The following is a 19,822-nucleotide window of genomic DNA, read 5'->3' on the forward strand; positions in this document are numbered from 1 at the left end:
ACCCAATAGATTTTACAGAGATTAAGGTCTCGTCAGAAATTTGTCAGCAGTAGTTTAGGAAATACTTACTGAAGATTTGCAGAGTTAACAACTCTGTGGGTGTTTGCTGTTTGGCTATCTACATAAACAAACAGCTGGCGCAGCTGGAATAAAATCAGCAAAGTTGTTACTAATTTAGATTCTTTGGGCACGTCTGCTCCAGGCACAGAAATGACTGCGCTGGAGTGTACTGGTACCCCAGCTATTTTTAAACCACCTGGCTTGGTACTGGAGGAATCCAGCTACAGCAGCACAGAGCTCACGACCAATTCATTTACCCTGCTTTTTTGGTTCAAATATTATTGCCAAAGGGATTAGCTAAGCCCTTTTAAAATCAGAGAAAGGAGATACAAAGGACTTGATTCAGCAACAGTCTGATTCAAAGAGAAAAATTCCAGTTGCTCAGTTTGCTGTGGTGGACAGTGAGGAGGCAGCGAGCCAGTAACACAGAGACTGCTGCGGGAAGGATCTGGCCTTCACTGTGAATCCTTTGTGTCATTGCAAATGGAAAATGTCACACGGAAAAGAAGGAGACTCCTATTAGTAAAGAGTCACTAGGGTAACGTGCAGTAGAAGAGGAGGAGGGGTTGTGTCTGGACTTGTTTATCTGCAAAGAGCTTTATGTGCTGTGAGAGCTCTGACTTACTGCTGCTGGAAGACTTTTATAACTTCAGTGTCAAAGTTCAAGGACCTTCTGACATCCCCAGAGCTAGCTGGCAGAACTGCCCCTTTGTTCGTAATAATGTCTTCTAAACAGTGACTTGTTTTATGCATGTCACTCTTGCTTGTTAGGGGCTGGTCAGACAAGCAGGACAGACAATTGCCCAAGGCAGTCAAATGGTCACCGCGTGATAACTTCTGGCTAAGAGGAAGAACATGGCCCCACTAACCTATTGACCTAACCCTAATCTTAGATTTATTATTTGCACAAGCTCGAGACTCAGCACGATAAAAAGTGCAATAAACAAAAACGTTAAATATGAAATTAAAACATCCAATAAACCTCAAACCTCCACCACGAGCCGCACTGCCTGCTGAGATCAAAATCTGTCCGAACAGGACTAGCAGATAAAAGCAGTTTCTTACAAAATATTACCTTCTTGTTCAGAATATTTAGGGCCACAGCTAAGGCACGGATCAGGGCTACGTCCTCAAAAAACTAAGGTGAAGACTGAAGAGCTGCACATTAAGAAGCCTCCTAAAGCTATGCCCGCCGAGCCCAAAGGGTGCGACAGTAGAAAATGTATCCAACTATTATAATAACCGGAGAGAAGCACAGTCCCTACAGAGCAGTGAAGAAGAGTGAGCAATGCCATTGCCACGGCACAGTGCAAGCCTGCCAGACTCTAATGAGACAGGCTGACTAACGGGGAAAGGATACGGGAGATGTTCAGCAGGAGCAGGCCTCGACCTTGGAACCGAGCCCAAATTCTGTAGCAGAGAGCAATAACGAGAAAGGCAAGATCAGAGGAGACAGCACTAACAAAGAAGCGAAGGAGATGGGTAAAGACACGCGAGCACTTACCAAGTGCTTGGCTTCTCAGTCCGCTGCTTCGGGCCTGACCTCGTGTTCTCCCGACTCTCCCATCATCCTTGTAAGCCCGAGCCCGGTGACAGGGACATCCCAGAGCTGAGCTGGTGCAGCACGCTGTATACAGTACGCCTGCTTGATGCATTCACAGCCATTATGCATGGGTAATTTTTATTACCCAGGGGCATTCTCTTTTACATATCCCTAGCTACAATTTTACTGAAATAATTTTCTTTTTTATTGGCCTTTTACACTGTTAGAGTGCCCATGATTTCCCCAAGGTTAGATGATGAATGACAACACATCATACAAAGACAAAATACAGGAATTTGCCAACTATAAACCAGATATTTTTTCATTTGATATGTTTCCTTTTCTTGTGCAACAATGATAAGCAACCTTGATGGGATGAACAGTACAAACAAGTTTAACAAGCTCTCTTTTGAACCCAGGATCACACAAAAAATAGATTCAGTAAAGATATTAGATTTGTACTAACAGGATGGACCTTCAGAAAATGGATTAACCATTTCAAAGACAATTTCAACCATAATTAGCTGGGGTCAATCCTGCAATTAGTTGTGACTGGGCAGCCAGCTGGGGCCTTGAGAGATTCCAGGGATTTCAGCACAACCAGTGGGCATGTAGAGAGACATAACCTTTAATCCATACACAGTCAAACACAGGCTCAACTCCTCAGCAGCTTAGGGGTCTCCTTTCCCCCATTCCTCTTCCCCAAGCCCTCCCTCAGAGCAGGCAGCACAGACACAGGCAGCATTCCCCTCCCCAACGCGCCTTGCGAGCATTTGATCGCAGCAATAGCTCCCGGCCAACCCCATGCTGGAGGCGGCTTTTGTACAGACAGTATTTTCTGTTCAAACAGGCATTCCCAGCTGCTCCTGGGGAACGGAACATGAATATCATCGCTTTCCTGGCTGAGGCTATGTGATCTTCGCCAAGCTTCAATCTGACCAATCGGTCTTTCCTCAAAAAGCCAGGGCAGAAGCAAGCAACGTGCGGGTGTCCACAGGCAGGTACCTGGTGCGAGAGAGCTGCCGTACCTGCGGATGGAAGGGGCTCAGGATGCTCCACGGACAGCATTGATCCAAACGTGTGAACAGACCTTTCCTCTAAAACACATGCCGACTCTGTGGGCAGCAGCAACTTGACCGTAATAAAAGAAACTTGAAGTCAGAGTAGGAGAATAAAGTAAAAGAGAGATGATTGACACTATTTTAATATGTTAAGTATTTTTTAAAAATCCTATTATCCAGGTGAACATTGTTAGGCTCACTGGCCTGAAGGTAAATGTTTTAGTGGCAGAATGGTAAGGTATAGGAATACCAAGTGCCCCAAACACTACAGAAATACTTTAAATCAAATACTATACATGTACCTTCTCTGCAGACATTCAAAACCCGCCTGGACATGTTCCTGTGCGACCTCACCTGGGCGTTCCTGCTCCAGCAGGGGGATTGGACTAGATGATCTTTTGAGGTCCCTTCCAATCCCAAACATACTGTGATACTATGATACCTATGCATGCCTATATGTCTGTCTATCCACACAACACCTGAAGGAGAGCAGGTAGCCCATTTTATCTTGGTTTCTTCAGTCGTGGCTTGTTGCCTAAACACACGTGCCCAGGTGGATGAGCTGCCACCTGAGTTACTTCTATCCCCCTTTTTCAAGACCTGATCCAAAACTCAGTGAAGTTCACTGAAAGACTCCAACTGACCTAAGGCACTAGTTGACCATTGTACCCTAATTTCTTCTATTACTAGGATGGAAAAAGAGAGATTCTATTGTTAAAAAAAAATTACCAGAAGACAAAAAAACCCTAGCCAAATAGAGTTTCAAAGCATCAAATGTAACTAACAGGGTTTTAAAGAGAAGGGCTAAGCAGAAAGCCTAAATAAAATGTAACCCAAAAAGAGCTTAGAAACAAGCTATGTGCCTGAACTTTTGAACTCAATCTTTCCACTGTACTATCATATATTGAAATGACATGACTGATGGACTTGAAAGCTGCATTTCAAATTTTGCAAATCAGATTAGAGAAAACATCCAAACCATTCCTAATACAATGGAGGTGTTAGATTGATTATACTCTTGGATTAACAGATGGTGATTAGATACACAATGACTTTTAAGTCTTCAAGCAAAGAACCTTCTGAAGAAATAGCTATTACTTGGAAAGGCACTGGAGCAATCTACCTCATAAAACAGATAAAACTTACAGTGTAATATTGTTAAGGTTTTCAGCCAATGTACATATGAAATGAAAAATTGAGAATCAGATTGCTTAAGGAATAATGGAAAGATAAAGGGACTGGCAGTTTTATTGTGTGAGGCACTGGTTAGATATCACAGACACTTCAATCACCAAAATGAAAAAATATTTCCACTATACCAGTAGCGAGCAGAGAAAGAATAATGTAATTAAGAGCGTACTCAGATACGCGGTGTCAAACCTCTGCTGTCACTTGGAAAAGCCACCACTAAATCCAGCTGTTCCAGACAGGGGCTGAGGCGCCGGGGCTCCCCAAGCACGGCACATCTCACACACCAGCAGTGGGACTTGGATGACTGTGTGTCGTGCAGTATTTGTGCTCTTCATGAAGCCCCTTTGTGGCATCAGGCTAGCACAAAATGCATAGCGAAGCATACAAATGCCATGTAACCCTTTTGCCAAGTTTTTTAGACAAGTTGCTAACGGGAATCCCCAGCATTAGGTGGCAAGTGAAAAGGATCCAAGTGTAGTAGCTATAAAATCTCACGATTCATCTAATGTTTCTGCGCATAAAGTAGGCTTTTGTATCCAAAGTTCTGCCAATCATATAGAAATTGCTGACAAAACTTTGAAAATCAAAACTGAGGGTTTAAAAAGGCAGAGTTTTTCTTGAGCGATCATAATATTGATAAACAGATGGGCTGGGTGATATGAACGCACAAGCCTCCCCATACCAGGTGCAAGATTTCTGTTCTCGCCTACACATACATAACCGTGTTCCTTTGATTAAAACTATTTGTTTGGTATTTTCTAAGTCTTAATAAAAGCAGCGTATATGCTGTGGAGAAGCAAAATGATCAAAGCATTTGCAACAGCTACAACCTTGTGTAGTCCTGGAACAATAAATATTGGTCGTGCTATGATCTGGTGTTACTGTGACAGACCTATGCTGTGAAAGCTTCAAGAAAAGCAACGTTGGATTGGTTCTCAGAGCCAACAAGAAACAGATGCTATTCACTAGATTATTTTTTTTTTTAATCTACAAAATAGTGCATTTTGTTCACATCCAGCAGTAATTAAGAAATATTAAATCTTGAGCTGTTTGTCACAAAAATGTTATGTGATTTCTAAACCCCTCCCTGTCCCTGGCATTTGCAGAAAAGGGAAGTCTGCCCCTATTCAACAGCTTCCACTGAAACTGGGCATCCTCCTGACAACCTGGTGGCACAGGAGGAGCAGGAGCACCTACCCAGGCTTTGTGTAGGGTAAGAGCAGCTCCTCTCCCACATGCAAGCTTTGGGAGTTTGGATTTGAGCATGGCACTGATTTGTTCACACATGGACAAACGTGAGATCTGCTGAGAGAAAGCTAACTGGAAAATACCAGCTTAAAATAAGACCCCAATCTCACATGCCTCAGATGAACCTCTTGAGCAAAGGAGACGAAAGTTCAGACTCTTTCTGGGGTGAAGACACCACCACTTCACAAGAAGAAAACTCAAGTGCATGGCATCTTCCTGGGGACAGCCCATGGTAGCACAGGACACCCGCGCAGACCTCGCCTGTCCCTGCAGTAAGAAACCGTGACCCACGGTGAGACAGTCTGCCTGAAAATCCTCCCTAAACACTCATCTCTTCTCAGATCGCTCCGATCAGCTCTGATCATCCCCATGAAGGCCAGGTTGTTGTTGGGCACACACAACTGCAGCCTCCTGGGGAACTCCTGGTCCACTCAGCTCTGAGCCCATCTGTCCTGACGATTGCCACAACATACCGCTCACAACTATGGCAAGAGCAAGCGAAAGACCTCCTGCTTCATATAAGCGATCTCAGCTCACTCCAGGGCCTGTAAGCACTTTGAGATGGAGCAGAAAAAAAGAGCTCGTTTTTATAAAAACTGCAAAATTTTAGTCCTAGCAGGTTTGCCACCAAGACTTACAATAAAAAACAAAACAAGACCCACAAAATCTTAGATGACTGAAACCAGTGCTTATTTTCAGTGTTGTTTTCCTGCCGAGTTGTCATTTAAATATGGCCTTAATACAATTTTCCCCCATAAAACAAACTCTCAGTCTGGAAAATAAGGAACCTTCTCCTGCTTTATTGCTAAAACCAGACTTTGTGGAGACAGTTCTTACTTTGCAAGAAAAACCCATGTTAACATTGACAAATAAGACAAAGATCAATGTTTTATTAAGGACAGACTCCTGTTACAACCTGCACAGATCATTTTAAATCATAGCCTTTGTGTCTAAATTACAATTTTCATTTGAATAGCATTTTTGGATAGAAAAGGGGATTTGTTCTCAATGTCTGAAATCCCTGTCAGAGTACCAAAAATATAGCAGGAGCTGTCAAGAAAGTATGCATTCTTATATTAAAGCTATTATTCTGACCAGAGCCCTATATGCAGCACAATGCATACACTTGTAGCTATCTTTATTTCCATTTATATATGTTCTGTAGCAAAAGCAGCTTTGTCCTTGTAGTCACTGAAGTAGCATTGAAGAACATTTAAAATGGGACCAGACAGAAAGGATTTAATTATTGCTACTTCAGCTGCATGTTCGCACATTTCTGAGAAAACAAAAATTCTGCACACACAGTTTGCAAACTAATGCTTTAGACATTTTTGAGTAGAAATTAATTTGCTTGCAAATCTATAGTAAATTTATAGCCAAACCTAAGTTTGGATGTCTCTGAACAAAGCATGATTGAGACATCTAAATCTGAAACGACAGCAATTATTGAGTTCCGTGCACTCATGCTGTATCAGAGGGCAAGTTATTACAGCAGTCTGCTCAGTAGGAACCCATTCAACACAATGTTGTACTGAAAAGCAGCACAGATTTCAGAGCGTAAAACCAACAGATATTTCCATTCGGATTTATTTCTAAAACGCACCTAGATAACTATGCTTAATATTTTGCATGCTAACTGTTCATCCAGTTGGCAGCATCAAGCCTCTGGTCTCCTGGTGCAGCTGTACTACTTGCCTCAATGGGGCGGCTGAAGGAGAACTGCCCACAGAGCAGCTTGTGGTTTATTTTGAGAGATGGACAAAAAAAAGGGGCTCTGCAAAAACAGAATCATCCTCGAGGACAGAACATTTCATGTTATCTGTTGTACTGCTGTACAGGTACCAAAACAATGGAAATGGCACAAACAAGGGAGACAAAAGGACCTGAGGGGTTTGGGGGTGACTGGTCTGAAGTGAAACTGGAGTGGTTGCGTGGGGGTGTATGGGGCCACAAATCCTCGCTCAGCAGCAGGATGGAGTTGGAGCCGATGACTGAGCTGGAGCCTGGGCTGAGCTCGTCCTTTGGCCAATAACACAATGACTTCTGTTCAAACAGCACAGAAAACGCTGGGGAGCAAGGCCATAGGAGGCCTTTTGCTCCGTGTGCAGATACAGCCACACAGCCCTGCTAATAAACAGCTGAGTGCATGCACAAAACCTGGAAGTGCTGAAACATCACTACAGATTCTAAAAGCCTGGTTGCAAATTCTATCAGAATATGGAAATTACATGCATAAACTTAGTTTCTCTGCAAAAGCAACACATGCTGCAAAAGCCTCCTATTGACATGTTTTCTGTACTGAATTCTCTCCATCTTGGAAAAATTAGCACTCCCAACCACAAGTTTCTGACTTCCACTCTGCTATACATGCTAAATTTGTGCAGATTATCATAAAAGAAAATTAACATTTTCAGAAAACAGAAAGATTGCATTAAGGTCATGCAACGGTATAACAGCCACCAAAAATAATCACAGACTGTGACATTATCGCACTCCTACTAGTTAGAGTGTGGAAAGTGGATAATAACATAGTTAAAATGTTCTCTGTGGAAGCTCTGAAGAGGGGCCAGAAGGACAGAGGAGGACGATGAAGCACAGATCTGAAGGCACAGCACATCTCGCTGTCTCCCTGTGTGAAGATTAGTGGCCCACTGTGCCCCAGTGGAATTGCTTCCCAATTTTATGCTGCACTAGAAGGAAGAGAACAAAGAATATTAGGAAGGAAAGTGCCCTTTGGATTTGTATAGTAGCAAATAATAAACCTCAAAAAGTTCATGAATTCAGGCTATAATTCCACCTTGGAATATGATCATATGAATAAATAGTTCCTTCTGATCTCCCATGGATTTAAGACACCTCCAGCCAGGCTCTCAGGGGAATGAGATGCTCTGTGTGGGCAGTGAGGGGGTGTTCCCAGCTCTGCTGGTTATATTCTTCACGAGCTGCTTCTCCTTCCTTCCCCAGCGCCCCCACCTCCGTTTTCTCTCCTCCTTCATACATACGCATGCAAGACAAACTTTCTTCATCCTCTCTCCATGATACCACATCATTTGCTACTTCTGTGGAACGATGGAGACAGGAGGCCAAAAGTTTAGCTTCATTCCACAGCACAGAGATGAGGGAAAACTATAAATTTATGGCAAATCACGAAGAGTTATCCTGCAAACTGAAGAAGGTGCAAAGTGGAACCATCTGGCAGTCTCTCCTTCCTCCCTCTGAATTGCTGTCACATTTCAAGATCAGCCTGTGTTTTCCATCAAAAATTGGGAACCCATAGGCCACAGGCTGGGAAATATCTATAGAGTAGGTGGAACATGGGGGCAGGAATCTTGAATCTTTACTTGGTACTTTGTGTTGATTTACTTCCAATCTGCTTCTTCCTCTTCTCCTAGGAGAGGGAGAGGAGCTGGCAGGCAGGCAGGCAGGCAGCTGGTCCTTTGGCCACAAGCGCCAATGCTGGACTAGTCTGGAGATTTCCTGGGGGGTCCTTCACTTCTGCAAGGTCACAAGACCAATGCACTCAGGCTACTGCAGGAAACCCCCCACTATGGGGAAAAAAATCATCATTGCCCCACAACTTGAAAGCTACAGCTATGTTGACATTTAGCTCCATATCACTGCTTTTGAGCAAACAAGCTTCTCCAGAGGGATGGAGAGGAGCACGAGCACAAATTCAGCTCTTTTGATGGAAAGAGAATTTTTCTCTGTGTAGGTATGTGATTGTTTAGGCCACATCTGAGCTGAGTTCACGGATAAGTGTGGGTACCCATGACAACAGAGCGCACACAGGCCTGGATGTTCTGCACAAGAATAGATGGGTTAGGGCATCCACAATGAGGAGGATCTTCCAAATGAGGGATGACAGCAAATCACTTCCATCTGTGATGTAAAAGAAAACCTTGCCATTTCATTCTACATACTTGATCTCCTCTCAAGTACTCTCCCATTTGTCCTATAAATAAATAATAGCTTTACTTTCAGAATGCTGCTCTCACAGGTAAGTGGAAAAGGCTTGTTCCCTTACCAAGCAGGAGAAACGTATTGGCTATAGGAATGACAACAAGACAACATGTGTACAGCCCAACAAACCCTGGGAAAGAAAATAGATAAAGCGATAAACAGAGTGGCTCTGAGTTTGCTTGGTTTGCTGTTCTTATTTTGTCTGCTCATTTCCATTACCAATCCAAAATTCTTGAATCTTCAGGGGTAAGTGCTGGCTTAACTAGCAAAATAAAACTACACTGCAATCACAGTCCTGACCCAATTATTTCACTCTGCTGGGCAATCATTCCCTTCCATAGGTGAGGACTGCAATGTAAAAGAGCAGTAGTCTAGAGTGAACAAACAGCATGAGGACAGGATGATGCCCTTTTTTCTGTATTTTTCTTTTTCTGTACATGCAACCACCAGAAGAACCATTGTGATACATCCTTTGGTCCTTGTGAGGATACAGTACATGGCTACATGTACTTCTACACATTTGCTTATGGGACTTCATTTATATCTTAGTTCCATATCTCTTCCATAGATAGACTTTTTTACTTTTAAAACAAAACAAAAGCCATAAATTCTTGATCCAAGTATTGTGCTTAAGTGGGGCTTGCTCTCATGTCAGAGACTGCATCATAACATCGAAAGACAGAATGTGTCCTTTAAATGCTATGGAAATATTGCCCCTTACAAAGGTGCACAACATGCCAGAGAATGCAGGATACATTTATGTCTTTTTAACTCATACTGAGATCTTTGAACAGTTCTATGGACTATTAGCATTTATTTGATTGAGGCAGTATTTACTGCAACATATTCATGCTAATTTTCAGGCAATTGCCTCAGCCCTATTTATGATGTAATTTCTTTTTTTTAAGCCATTCGTGCAGGCTTTTCATTAAAGCAGAAGAGACTCTATAATAGATCCAATATGTGATGTGAAGATTAGCTTTGAAAATAGACTTATTTCTGTCTAAGTCATCAAATATTACACATACATGAGTCTAAGTTCTGAGAAAGCCAAGTGAAATAAGAAGCTGTTTCTTAAGATGATGATGATGTAGTTGTTGGGTATTAAGAGAGGTTTTCTATTTGTACAAAGTCTCCTTTCTACTCCTGTACTCAAATCTTCCTTCCCAAATCTGTATATCCTCCCCTTGCACATCCTGCAGCCTCTTTGCCACCTCTGCTCCCCAAGACACCTCCTCCTTTTGATATCTCGTGTCCTCCACCAGGCCTGCCTAAGGCATGTGAAATACGGTATGTGGCCTTCCAGTACTTCTGCAGCATCAAAACTGGTAACCAGCCAAAAACGTTCATCCTCATTTGGCAAAGCTTCCACTGAAGTTAACAGTTAAAGAGTCCATAAGCGATTTTGCCTGATTTGGCCTTAAACACTGTGTATATTAAAATGGAAAGGAAAGCAAGGAGACACTGTCAGTTAGCATCCCAGTATTTGGGTACAAAATTAAGAATCAAAGTCTTTTCTCAAATCAGAGCAGACATGAACTCTTAAGAATAGGCCAGACCCTCTCAGCAAAACATACAAATGAGTTCTCAAAAGCTATTTCTATTAATAATGAGCCATCAGTCCATCTGGACAAGATTTTTAAGTTATCAGGGACATTTACAGGCTAATAACTAAACCAAATTGGGTAACAAGGAGATGAAGGAAAAGAAATTTTCAAGGCATCAACTACAGTGAGTGGAAGCAAATGGCAAGATATCCACATAAATTATTTTTCAGCAAACAGTTTGATATGAAGGTTCTGCCAAGGGCATAAGGTGAAATCAAACATTTCAGGAGTAAACCAGACGATGGCATACAGCTATTTGGATGTCTAGCAATACGTAGCCAAAATGAGCACATTCAAGAAGAATCTGTGTAGCTTAATAATTTGGCCTACGGAATTTCAAGGCCAAAACAACTTGCACCAGCGAGCCAAGCTAACGCTTATTAAGTGTAGCTCTCTAACATGCTACTACAGAGGACTAAAAAATTGCTTGATTCATATTTGACAAATAATTGATCTGATAGCATTTTGTTATTTATTTAGAATAAGGTGTATAATGATTCACCTTCTTCCTTCCCATCTTTTTTCAGCTTATAGAGCTGCATAAATAACTAATGAATATATTCATCGAACATTTTACTGGATTGATTTTTCAAAAACGCTTATAGACATCCAATGTTTTTCCCTTTTCGTTTTCTTGCTCATGCCATCCCACTACACTGAGAGTTACAGATGGCCAGGAGCACAGGAATCCGAGCCTTGGGGAGCCCTCAGCCTTCTTGGTTGCAAACAGCAGCAGCAAGCACCTCTTCATTAACAGCCAGGAGAAGACTTACAACACACTGGTGGCAACTCTGACTCCATCCATCAGGACCATTCCCCTCTTACCCTAGGAATGCCCAAACCACTTCAACACTCTCGTGAACAAGAGAAGTATATTTATATACCGCCAGAGCCTGAAGTCTTGTAGTGACTGAAATTCCAAGGTTCTTAATGCTTTGCATTTATTTTTAATGCAACTCTGTGTAAAATCAGAACTATCCAAGTTCTTTCTGTAAAGATATCTCAGTAAAAGCCTTGCTGGTAAGATGAGAAGATGCCTGTTGTTTAATCCCCCATATCTTTGCTGTATTTTGCCTGCTGTTCTTGTTGCGCTTAGTGCCTTTGCTACTGGCTCAGTAGAGCAGAGCATGATGCTTCTAGTTGTTTAAATACATTTGAGGGAAAAAAGCAAACCCCCTACAAAACCCTAACTAACAGGATTGCTGTAAGCCCCGAGGAGCTGTGGCGTTGCCTCTGCATGTAGGTGGCCTGAGCACATGGTAAACACAGCGAAGCACCAGAAACCTAAATACTACCGCAGAGTTGAGGATCAAACTCAGTCCAAGTGTAAGCAAGTGTAACTACATCCAAGTCAGTAGCTGCGTCTGCTTTTCCCGGTACGGTTTTCTGCCAGAAGCGTGTACCAGCAGCATGTCGCCGCAGCCAGGGCTGGCCAGCCTTCCAGAAGGCCCTGCTGGCCAACAAGGAGGGCCTGCGCTGGCAAGCTCAGTTAGCCAAAAGCTACCATTTTACAAACATTATTGTTCAGCAGTACTGTTATTGCTTCTGTTCATTGTGGAAAAGAGGTCTGTACTGCTTGGGAAAGGCTCAAAACAATCAATTAATTCACAAGTGATGTGTTTGCGTGACATGGTTACATGTCACCTTCCCTCTGCAGGAAGCGAGGCGAGGACCAGATTAGAAGCTGGAACTTCAGTAACGAGCAAGGTCCCCTGAGATTCCCCTCTGAAGCCCTAGCACAGCAGGTACTTCATACAGAAGCTTGCAGGATGCAGAAAATCAAACAGCAGTACAAACCTTATCAAAGCCCAGCTCAAAATTGGTGAAGATTGTGCCATGCTCTTTTTTAAAGCCTTCTTTTCTACATGGCAGAGATTACAGTGATGTTGGGTCAAATCCTGAAGCAGATCAAAGCTCAGACTGACTGTTCTCATGCATACATACACCCTACTTCAAACAGAGAAATCCAAGAAGGGGAATAAGCGATAAAACATACTCCAAATTCCAAAATTCATCCTCTGCCCCCTGCTACTGCTGAGCCAGAGGCACAGATTAACTTGCCATGACACACAGGGAGCAACAGCATCACCAGGACCAGCAATCCAGCTTCAGTGTTTGATGCTGCTTAATCATCATGAAAGATGTTCGGCCCGTCTGCCATGTGTCCCCTCAATCAGGCATTCTTCACACTTTTACAGCAGGCTTACTCATCTTTCTTCCTAAAACAAATAATCTCTCAGTCTCATTGTAAACCGCCAGTGACACTTAGTATTCTGACCACGCCATGCAAGTCCACCTGGTATATAGTGTTTTAAATCCACGCGCTGTTAGGGCTATGCATTTTCACTAGCTTCATGGTACAACACAATAGCTCTGTTCAGTCAGAAGTAAATCTAAATTCCAATCCTCAACTGATGAGGTTTATATAGTTGGGTTTTTTTTAGACTTTTATGCGTCTTGAAATCATATCTGTCAAAACACATTAACTAAACAATGGGATACTTAAACACTTGCTGCAGTATCAAGAAGCTTTTTCTTCCTCCCATTCCACTGGTTACAAACCTTTTTGATCTTAAATGGTGACAAAGGATCATTGAAAACGTCCCCACTGTCTGGTAATGTCTGGAAAACACTATTTATCCTCGACAGTTTATCAATGCGTCATTTAGCTCAAGAAGATTCTAAAAAGGGATGAAACACATCAGCTCCAGAGAGACTTTCAGAAACCCTGACAACACCTCCACTTGGCTCCTGGATTGCCTGCCCCCACATCCCTGCAAAAAGGATGTTACCAAGGTTCCTACCCCACTGCCGTATGGGCAGAGCTGGGTGATCTGCCCTTTTGCTCGGCAGGGGATGAAATCCCCGACCCTGCTCCCCGAGGGTGTGAATGGGGACCCCACACCAAGAGGGATCAAGAAGCACAGAGCACTTAAACAGCAATGGGAAGGAAAACACAAGGTCTGCTCCAAGGACCACTGGCATCACCTGAAGTTTCTGCAGGGACCTCAAGTCCTTTGTGAACATTTTTGCTGTTCTTTAAGCTGAAGTCATTGATAAAAGTGGAAGGATAGATGTGAGCCCAGGTCTGCCGAGCTGCCAGGTCTAAATGGTGTATTGATAAAACAATAATAATTCCCTGTAATCCCAGAGGCTCTCTTTACACCTAATTTCTCTCATTTACCACTGTCCGGCTGTCCTGGTTGTAGGTACTGCCCATGCTTTCCCCATTAGCCTGTCTAGCAAAGAGCAAACTTTGGTGTCACATAGCTCCTTGGTGTGATTTATAAAGCTATCTACCTTGTTTTCCTCCTAGTGTATCTCATGTAACCTATTTGTCTTTTTATCACAGCATCTTATCTGCCCCTTATTTGTTGTAGCTATTTATCAAAGACTTACAATAATACCTATTCCTCTAACATTATTGATGTGGATGCCTCCACAGTGAAAACCTCCGCTTTGCCGGGGGCTGGAGAGCAGCAGCACCCTGAGCAACAGCCCCACAGGGTAACTTCACACACCTCCCAGCTCCACCTGGTCAGTTTGTCTGTGCACAGGGTGAGACATCCTCAGTTTGCTTGGGACAGCAACAAGCACGGTGCCTCCTCGTTGTCCCCCACAGCAAACTGAGCAACTGTGAGTCTCCTCTTTGAATCAGAGTGTTGCTGAACCAAGTCTTTTCTATCTTCTTTTTCTGATTTTAAAAGGGTTTAGCTAATCCCTGCCCAGCAGGGCAGCCAGCGTGCACCCACCAGCACCAGTGTGCACAGCTGATGAGGGTTCCCTTTGACTTCTGGAGACTGACTCACACTCTCTACCTTCACTTGTCTATTGTAAATGAGCTATACTGGTATTTTGCTGCATGACAGAAGATTTACAAAGCTTAGATCATGCAGTATGCAAAGCCCTCTAGAGATGTGCTTAGTTTTATTACTCTATTGCCAACACTATTGCTGTGATATTTGCAGTTATTTCCAATCAAATACCCTGCTGTTCTGCATCAGTCAGCAACAGCTTTTTGTGGTTGATTTTGGGTCTAATATGCTAGTTAGCATCTGCTTTAAAGAGGTAACAAAAAGCAAAACGGTAACAAAAATATTTATGTGTAATACAAAAAAAAAAAGTAATAGGAGAAAATGCTTCTTAGAGTGCACGTATGTTTATATATGTGTGCACGCATCTGAGGGTGGAGAGATGTATCAAGGTGTGTGGTCAGCAATGCATCTTCCAGGTATTAGCTCTCCCAGTCAGAATGGCTTTGAGATGTGCACAGGGGGCACAAAGCACAAACTCCTTCAGAGCCTTATCCTGTGTGTTTAATACCGAAAGTTGTATAAAACTAAAATCCATCTAGCTGTGTGTTCTCATTAAGAGATCTCTTGAAGCTTCTCTGAAATACGGAGATGCCAGTTTTACCATCCCGAACAAAGCCAACAGGCACGTGCAGCCAGGCTGCCCACAAAGCCCTATTGTCTCCAAGCAGAGCCTGCGACCAGCTATGTATTTCACAGCAAAACTCCCTCCTCTCAGTGGTCATGAAGCCAGGGGGGTTACTTCTAAAGTGACACACACCTTTATAAGTATACCTTAAGCATACATCTTACAAATTTCTTCTATTAAATCTTCTCCAATGGTATGAATTCTCATGGGTCATATACATAAACTCCTCATTCCTTTTCCCATGAACATCACTATATGCTGATACCCAAAGGGAGCAAGTTCAATGCACTCATAATGTATCGTGTTAAAAATATATATTTCTCACATTATTGTCTTTCAATGGAATTTAATATTCCCATGTCCTCTTATTAAAACAGTAATAGGAAGGAGTTCGACTTTGAATTCTGATTTATACATCAACTCCTACTAGTTTTCTTTAGAACTAGCTAGGCTTGACCTTCTGACCCTGTCTTCACACAGAAATTTATCTAATTATTAGCAATCCAATTCTCATTTATCAGATCTATCAGGTGCAGAAAAATCTTAAAATGAGCAAGTGACAAGCATGACAGGAGTAATAAGAACAAAAATGAGGTGGAGGGGTTATAAGTAAAGAAAGGTACAAGAGGTACAAGGAGAAAAGGCCAGGGTGAGAGTAGCAGTGCATCGTTAGTTGTAAAGGTTTTACTCATTTTTTCCAGCTTGGGGAACAAGTAGTAGAAAGGAGACAGTGGAAGTAAAATAAAAATCAAGATTTGGGAATGGATCCTGGTCAAAAGAGCTTGGAAGTGCAGAGGAGGAGGAAAACAATATTTGTTAAAGAGATGAGATGATATTGTACTTCAGGGAAGACTCGGGTCCGGCTGCCCAGCAGACCAAGGCCCTACCCAGGATCCAGCCGCCCCAGGCCAGCGCTCCCCGAGGAGGCAACGTCCAAACCACCTCCTCCCTCTTCAGCACATACATCAAGAGTCACCTGTGGCCTAATGCTGAACCATGGGTTACCCCACAAAGAGAAGGGCTCCTGTAGGATGAACATCACTGGACTTCTGTGGTGAATGCATATTGAGTAAATGGCCTAGTGCAGGCAGCAAACGCAGGCACAGCAATTCCAGAGCACCTGCCAAGGCCTGTGGGCTTTTTCATACATGTAAGAAAAGAAGTAAACATTTTATTTAAAAAAAATTATATATATATATATATATATATATCAGAAAATCCCCCCATTACTTCCCAATCCATGCCTATAAGCCCTCAAGGACCAAAAGCCCATTTCAATCTTGGGACGTAAAAGGACTGACTCCTGTGGGAATTGGCTGCAATGCTGAGGATGGCTCAAATGTCATCCAAGCTGAACCTCCCCGAGCAGCGCCAGCCAGGAAAGCTGGGGACTGGGTCGTCATCAGCGCATCTGCCCTCTGAGGAACACGATCTCCCACACAGAGGAGAGAGGGCTCCCATGGCAGATTTGCTGGAAGGAAGATGAATCAGAGCGAACCGGGGCACTGCAGGAAGGACCCCGCTGCAGTTGTGAGAGGCCAGGGGCTGCAAGTAGAAGGAAGGTGTCAGGACCTGTGAGATTGTCTCCTTTAAATCCTCCACAAAGGCTTCCTCATGCACCAGCTGAGCCCACAAAAATTGAGACGTCAGAGATGTGGAAGGCAGGGTAAGAGGAGAGGTCAGGCCTGAACAAGGGGAAACAAAAGGCACCATTTTATCTGCAGCAGAAAAGCAGCGGGATGCTTCAGGTACCGAGTGACCCAACCGGAGAACACAATAAGCATTATGAAGTCTGCAGTAAGGAGGCAGAATAATTCCTTCTTTTCAAAATCAAATTCAAGTAGAAGCAGCCTTAGCAAAAGTCACTTTATATAAATTAACACCACTCTTCCATATATCACAATGACCGGTTGGGCCAAAGGACTTTCATTGTCTGCAATTTCCTCCCAGCTGCGGAGCTTTGGCTCTGCCAAACACAGCCGTGTGCGATAGAAACCCGATGCAGCAGCTCAGCATGAGGACAAGGGCTGTCTGTGATATTTACCAGTTGCCTTCTGCCTCCTAAATGCTCAAATGAGGGCCAGATCATCTAATTAGTCTACACTGGCTTAGCATAGACCTAGAACAAGGGATGGATGTGGCTCTAAGAGACAATTATGTCTGTGTGATGGCTGAGCAGCTCCAGAGCAGCAGGAGGGAGGCCAGCCCCAAACCCCAGAGCACCCCCAGGGCCTTTCCCCACGCTCCCAGGCATTACAGAGCACCCAACCCTGACAGGGCAGCACTGACAAATGGCAAAGTGGGCTGGAGCAAGGGCCATGAAATCACAAAACTTGGTACAACTAAGAAACTGGGCAAGTAACTGAATAATTGAAGGAAAGCCCTGAGGGTCATAGTGCTGCTTGGCAGAGGTGAATGCTGATGATTTTGAGGCTTTCTTTTGAGCAATAATCTCCATCACAAGGTCAACACCAGTGTTGTAGTGTCAGATGGGATAGAGTTAATTTTCCTTCTAGTAGCTGGTATAGTGCTGTGGTTTGGATTTAGAATGAGAATAATGACGATAACACAGCAATATTTTGGTTGTTGCTAAGGAGTCAAGGAGTTTTCAGCTTCTCACACTGGTCTGCCGAGTAGAAGGTGGGGTGGACACAGCCAGGAGAGCTGACCCCAACTGACCAAAGGGATATACTGTACCATATGGTGTCATGCTCAGTATATAAACTGGGGGGAGATGGCCAGGGAAGGTGGTTGCTGCTCAGAGACAGACCAGGCATTGGTCAGTGGGTGGTGAGCAACTGTATTGTGCATCGCTTGTTTTATATATTCTTTTATCATTATTATTATTGCTTTTCCTTTCTGTCCAATTAAACTGTATTAATCTTAACCCATGAGTTTCACTTCCGTTTTTCCCCTGATTCTCTGCAGGGGGTGGGGGCAAGTGAGCGGCTGTGTGTGGTGTTTAGCTGCCTATCAGATTAAACCACAACCACCACGTAGATGCTTAACAATTAAGACCTATGATGGAAGTAACTATCACCAGCTACATTAAGGGAAAAAAACAAAAACAAAAAAACCCAACACTAAACCAGACTCAAAGGTACTTAGGTCAGTCATCTCTTTCTGATTGCTTCAGCCAACTAGTTTCTAAGGTAAATAGCCTGTAGGTTGTTACGCAGAACCAGTCAGGGACATCATTAGGAGTTCACCTTCGAGAAGTCATAGAGCATGCCCAGGACAACTAGAAAATGACAGTGCCCCCGCTGAACATGGGGGAGGATGGCGGAGTGAGGAATGAAAGGGCAGTCAAGGATTCTGGAACAAATAAACAAGTGATTTGTAAGGCCACGGAGGACATGAAGGAGATGAACAGCACCACACGTGATCTGTCACATAAAAATAATGTCAAAACAGTATCATTTGCTTCTGCAACAAAGTAGGAGACCTTGTGGCAAAGGGGGAAGGGTAAATGTCATATTTCACCTAGTAAGTCTCTGACACTGCTTCCCATGCTATTTTTGTATCAGTCATGGACACACAGAGCAGCTGAATCTACCGTAGGTGGATGCGAGAAAGACAGGGTGACTTAAGCAGGGAGGACTTATTGATTGTTTACTGTCAAATTGGAAGGATGCACAAAACAAAGGTATTCCTTGGGGATCTGTCCTGAGCCAGCGCTGTTCAATGCCGTATTACAGTGACCTGGAAGGCAGGATACAGAGTATTCTCAGTACACTTGCAAATGACCTCCAGCCAGAGGGACGGCAAACGTCCTGGAGGATTGGATCAGAATTGCAAATGGTCCTGACAAGCTGGGGAACTAGCACAAACAATAGAGTGCATTTCAATTAGAACATGCAAAAATACTACACTGCGGAAATACAGGATGGAGGAAAATTGATTAGATGGAAATTCTTTAGAAAAGGATCTAGCAATTACACTAAATTAGACTGAGTAGGAATCAGGAACACCACAGTTTTGAAAGAGACAAAGATACATGCATAAACAAGGGGATAGTTGGCAAGTTGCACAGAGCAACAGGCTTTTTTGGGGGAAAGTTTAGCCAGTTTGGGCATTGCCCTTCAGGAGAGACCTGGACCACTTGATAAGAGTCTGAAGGAGAGCAATGAGAAAGGGCAAATTCCAGGAAACAGGCCTACACGGAAACTGTGAATGAGTATTCTCATTGAGCCCAATGTTGTGGTGCAAAGACAGAAGGAATCAAATGCTCTCTTTGTCCCCAGCTGACAGCAGCAGTGGGAACAGCATCCCCAGCTCTGCACAGAGAGAGGCAGCAGAGCTGGCTAACACATGGCAGAGGCGAACTCTTCTTAGAAGAAATAATAAAAAAGAAGGGAAATAAAGAACCCAAAACACACCGATAATCTGAAACTAGTTTAGCAGGTGCTCACGGAACTACTTCAGACTTCAAATAATCAGTCCTATGATGAGAAGAGCATAGCCGAGATCAGCATACAATGATCAGGGAGCGTTAACTGCTGAGTAGTTGAGTTCAAGGTGTGCCAGTCAATCAAGGGGAAAAATAATGAAAAACACATCCTACTTCATGGATTAAAAAAACCCCATGATTTCTATGTTCAGGTGATTGCAATATTATCAGAGAGGTCATCACACTGAATATTCATAGATTGCCTTAGGTAATGGCTTAAAGTAGTTAGAGAAGTCTCTGACTGCCCAGCAATATGATTTCA

General features: G+C 43.3%; 1 protein-coding gene across 3 annotated transcripts in view; it reads right to left on the minus strand.

Moving 5' to 3' along the window:
- PEPD (peptidase D) overlaps positions 1 to 19,822 on the minus strand; it is a 227,865-nt gene that overhangs the window by 137,546 nt on the left and 70,497 nt on the right. The gene's annotated exons all lie outside the window — the stretch shown is intronic.

The sequence above is a fragment of the Columba livia genome, chromosome 13, assembly GCF_036013475.1.
Source record: "Columba livia isolate bColLiv1 breed racing homer chromosome 13, bColLiv1.pat.W.v2, whole genome shotgun sequence".
Taxonomy (NCBI): domain Eukaryota; kingdom Metazoa; phylum Chordata; class Aves; order Columbiformes; family Columbidae; genus Columba; species Columba livia.